Below are 5,357 nucleotides of genomic sequence, written 5' to 3'. Positions count from 1 at the left end.
GGTTTTTTAATTTCATAATTTGACACTTTAAGTTATAGGAAACCTTAACTAATTCATTTAATATAATTAGGTTCCATAATTGATTGTTTGATTACATTTTGTTTTCAAAATAAGATAATGTTCATTTATTAGGGGGTTAGTAGTGTATCTCTCGTTTTTGTCCAGGGATAACCGCTATTGATTCCCAAAGTAAATCAACATCTTTTTCAAAACCCTAAATTGTGATTTCTAAATTTTTAAGGCAATTTTCATTTATTGTGATTGATAATGAAGTTTTCGCTTTTGCTTAGGGTGGTCGTTATTAGTCTTGGTAAATCAACATCCTTTTAAATTATACATACATGGTAATTTTTAAGTTAAATAAAATTCCAAACTCAAAATTTTCGATTTTAAAATATAGGGTAATTGATTAGGTACTAATTTTGGGCGTTGTGGGGTGTTAATCCTTCCTCATGTGTAACTGACTCTCAAACTCGATTTTTTATTTCGCAGACCAAAACTTGGTATTTTTAGTAAAATAACATGTTTTAACAAAATTACCCGACATTAGATATTCCAATCTAACCTTAAAATGATTAATGGTGAATCTCATCTATTCATAAAAAAACCATATTTTTATTTTTCAAAACGTTGGATCGGTCTTCCATCGAAAGTCGGTTGCGACACTTTGTTATTTGTTTTAATTTTTATTTAAATCTTTAATTTATGTTTTATTTTTTACTAAAGTTTTTGTTTATTTTCTGGTTTTTTTCTACTAAGACTACCATTTTTTATTTTATTCTACTTTAGTCTTTAACATCGTTATTTTATTTTCACGTTTAATTTTGATTTTTTTACTCAAGTCAATTCCCTAATTATTTTTATTTATGACTCGCAGGTTAAATTTATTTAATTTTTTATTTTAATTTTTTATTAGATACCTAATTTATATTTCATTTTAATCCTACCGTTTTCTTTTGTTTTATTATTTTCAGGTTTCTTCACGTTAAGACCCCATAGTTTTTTTTATTTTAATTTAATTCATTTCAATGCCTTTAATTAGTTTTTTTTCTTTTATTTCCATCACTTATTCCTTTTCAAAACTTTATTTTTAATTTGATTCTCCATATTATTTGCTTAATTGTAGTTACTTTGTCCCTTCTTAAATTTTTTTCAATCTCATTACTTAGCCTCGATTTACTTTAATTTGTTTTTTTTTCTCCCCATTTTTATTGGAATCTTTAATGCCGAGTTTGATTTCATCTAGTTAACGTTTTATTTACTGATTCTATCTTTAATATTTTTTTCTAGTGATCTATTATTTTAGCCTTGATATTTATTTATCTATTTTATTTATTTATTTATTTATTGTTTCTTATTAATAGTATGCTCTTTTTATCTTTTTCAGGATTTCTAGGCGAGTGAATTCCTTTTATCTATTTATTTTTATCACGATTTTTTTATTCATAATATTTCATATTTACTAAATATTTTTTATTTTTAGGTGTAAGCGGAATTTATTTTCAAAGGATCATAAATTAAATTAACCATTTAAATTTTTTTTACATTGTCAAGACAACAACGTAATTGATTATGTATCAAAAGGGTGTTGTGGGGTGCTATTCTTTTCCCACATATAATCGATTTCTGAATTTATTTCTATGGTAAGTAGATCAACTTTTGTTATTATAATTATATAAATTAATAAGTTTCTTTTGGTGATTCAGTCATACCTTAAAGAGATTGTTGGTGAAGACTCCTTTGAACCAATTAAACACACATTTGAAGCGGAAATTTAAAGGGGGTTCACCTTCTGATCTTAAAGATGTTTCAACAGCTTAGTAACTCCGCTGGAGACGTTAGAGAGTCAGGTCATTGTCGTTAGTTGTTTTCTTCTTAGAGGAAATTTATGATTTTGATTCAATTTGTTTTTATCCCTTTTAAAGTAAATTTCGCTTATATTTTCCTTTCGTAAATAGTTATATTGATGTGTAATTTCAATGGTTTTTAGATTTCCAGAAACAAGGAATACACTCATCACATTTCTTAAGCTCTATACTCAAGCTTTGTCCCTATTTAAGTGGGAGTGAAAGTGATACATTCGTGAGAATTTAATCTTTGTATAGGCATAAAGGAATGCATCCTCTCAAGTTTAACTTGGTCCATATGCACCTATGATGGGTGAGGATCGAGGGTTTGGTAAATCCGAAGGGGCACAAACAAGAAAAGCTTGGGTACCTTTTTAGAACCAAATCGTGTTAAAGTGAAATTAGAGCCACCCCAAAGCCATGTTCAAACCTTAATATGCTCGAATTCTCTTACCTTACCTTTTTATTTATTTCTCAAAGCATGCAAACTACAAATGTATGCGGTTATGATTTATTAATCTGCTAGAAAGTATGTGGGATAGAAATAATGTTCGGGTAGGTATAAAAGCAAGAGGGGTAGATATCATGTGGGGTTGGAATTGTTGTAATTTTATTTTTATTTTTTTTACTTATTTTACTAACTTTTTTTTTTGTGTTGTTTCTTTGTTTTTGTTTTCAATCATTTGCATCATATATCATAGAGGTGTTGATCCACCAGGTGGTTGTCAAATTGTAACAACTTTCATCAATATATAAAGGGTTTATAATGTAAGAAATTAAGAATGTAGAGGCATGTCAATGGTTAGAAAAAACTTCAAAAGAGAAAGAAGATAACTTACGAGATATTTACGTGTCAGAACTAGCCAACTATCCTTCAATTAGTCTCAAGAAAAATGATATCCAAGAGCTGCAAAGCATATATGACAGTTGAAAATATAAATGAAGCAGAAGTTCTATAAACGGTATGGAGACATCGTCTGCTTACTCTTTGTCAAAATAGACGATGCCTTACTCCAAATTGTGGTTCAGTTTTGGGGCCCAAATTAAAATTGCTTCACCTTTAGTAAAAATGATATGGTTCCCATGATAAAGGAGTACACAACTATGTTGCACTGGGAGGATATTAAAATAGAACATTTCTTTTACAAATCAACCAAGAGTCAACCCTTAAGGGGGTGTTTGGTTCAAGGATTGTGAAATTCTCATGGGAATCCCACATTCCCATGTTTGGTTGGCCGAGAATCTCATTCTCGGTAATATTTTATTATCAATAGTAGATTTTTTGGGGTATATTATTGGGAATGTCATTACCTCCCTTCCCTTAGGTATTGTAACATTACCGATATTTTGGACTAAAATGCCCTTAAATTTTTATTTTTTTTCAAAAATATCCTTCCGTCATTGAATATAAAAATTCTACGAAGGTTAAATTACAAATTTATCCTTAAATTATTTTAGATTTACAAAAAAAAGTCTATAATTAAAATTTTATATGAAGTTCAGGGGTTAAAAATTTTTTACCCTTTCATTAAATCTTTTTTATATTTTTAATTTTGTAAAAAAATTATATAAATATTATGAATTTAATTTTTTAAAGAAAATATATAAATATTTTACAATTTGTAATATTATACAAATATATAATAAGGAAAATTTGGTCAAATATACATTCCAATAATCTTTTATTCCTTTAACCAAACACGGTAATCTTACATTCCTGCTAAACCAACCAAACACAAAATACAACATTTCCAGTAATCCTATTCCCTGGTAATCTTTTATTCTCACTGATAATCTTACATTCCGTGAACCAAACGCACCCTAAGAAGTAGGTTTCCAAAGTTCACAAGAATAAATGAAAAATGAATAACTAAGTGAGTCAAACAAAAATGTGACTGGGTTAGAGAAGTCTCTCCAAAGGCACGAGAAACAAGAAAATAGTGAAAAGAAAGCCTTGAAGAAGCACATAACTGAGTGAATGAGTACAAGAAAAATATAAATTAGCTTCAAATAGTCCCTCATAATGGAGCACCACAGTGGCATTTTCGTTGGAAAACAACTCAATGTAGAGTTAAATTAAGAGATGTAGTTATTTAAAAGTTCCTAAAGGAAGTCCGCAAGATGGTCTGTCACCTATATGATCTAACACAAAAAGCCAGAGCTGTGTGCCAGAGTATTCAACCAGTTCCTGAGTAAGCAAGGAGAATTATCAACCTATTAGAGACGATCAAGAGTTCACAGAACCTAGCCAAAATTTATCTCTAAAATGCAATGTTGCATACATTTTAGGCATGAATATAAGTAGGACATTCATGAAATGCATGATAACAATATAAATGAACATTTACTGGTCTTTCAAGAAAAATTGAAGATCGGTGATAGTGAAGCTTCAAGAAAAAAGTAACTAATTCAAAACCTTCAAGAGAAAGAAGTTCAAAAGACACTAGATTCAAGGCGAATTTGATATGTATTGAATCTAAGATGAACTTCTACAAGAAAATTTGATTTTCAAAGATTTCCTAAGTATCAAACCCTTTGGGTTTAATGTTTTAAATACATGAATCCACAAACAAGTTTGATTTTCATATATGATCTTCCTAAAGACCAGTAGAGATTATGTAACCCCTCAGACCGATACAGATGACCCAATCCAATCTGAGGTGTCACATTAGGGTAACCGAAGGGACTAACTCTGAAAATCTAAGGAAATTTAAAATTTTCTTACACCATTTAAACCATGGAACAATTTATAATTACAAATAAAATTTCAAAAATCATTCATACGTTAAAAATAGAATATAATATCCAATATTAAAACAAGTTAATACTCTAATATAAAATTAAATGTGACATACATGCCCCCTACTTACATATGCACCGTACGCCGCAAGCAACGCTGAAGGAACTCTAATAACTGATATCACTATCAACACATGGTCATTTTCTTTAACCTGAAATGGTAAGTAAAAGAGTGAGCTTTGGGAAGTTCAACAATACATAACTACCAAATGAATGCTGTTGAAACATTTTAATATTTCGATATAACAAATTAAGTTAAATGGATTTTAAGATTTTCCAAATGATTTTCTAAGTATATTCGATATAACTATTCGAATAATCAAAACATTACTCCAAATATTTCAAAAATCATTTTTGATCCTTACTTAAGTGTAAAATTAAGTTTTAATCATAAAACAATTTCAAAATAATTTTACAAAGTATTTCGAACCAATTCAAAGCCAAAAATTCCAGATTGCTCAGAGGGAACCGATTCCCCCCATAGGAGGAACCGATTCCCCCCTGAATGGTTTGGCTCCGAAATTTCCAGAATGCTCGGAGGGAACCGATTCCCCCCAAGGGGGTACCGATTCCCCCCTGTTCAACGGTCGAAATATTTTAATTTTACACTTAGGGAACCGATTCCCTATGAGAGGGAACCGATTCCCCCCACTCTCCAAGCTGTTTTATTAAATGTTTTCACACTAAAACGGCTATAATATCTTCTCTAAT

Source organism: Hibiscus syriacus, unplaced genomic scaffold (assembly GCF_006381635.1).
Source record: "Hibiscus syriacus cultivar Baekdansim isolate YM2019G1 unplaced genomic scaffold, ASM638163v2 tig00111723_pilon, whole genome shotgun sequence".
Classification (NCBI taxonomy): Eukaryota; Viridiplantae; Streptophyta; class Magnoliopsida; order Malvales; family Malvaceae; genus Hibiscus; species Hibiscus syriacus.
Note: the sequence above shows the minus strand (reverse complement) of the source record.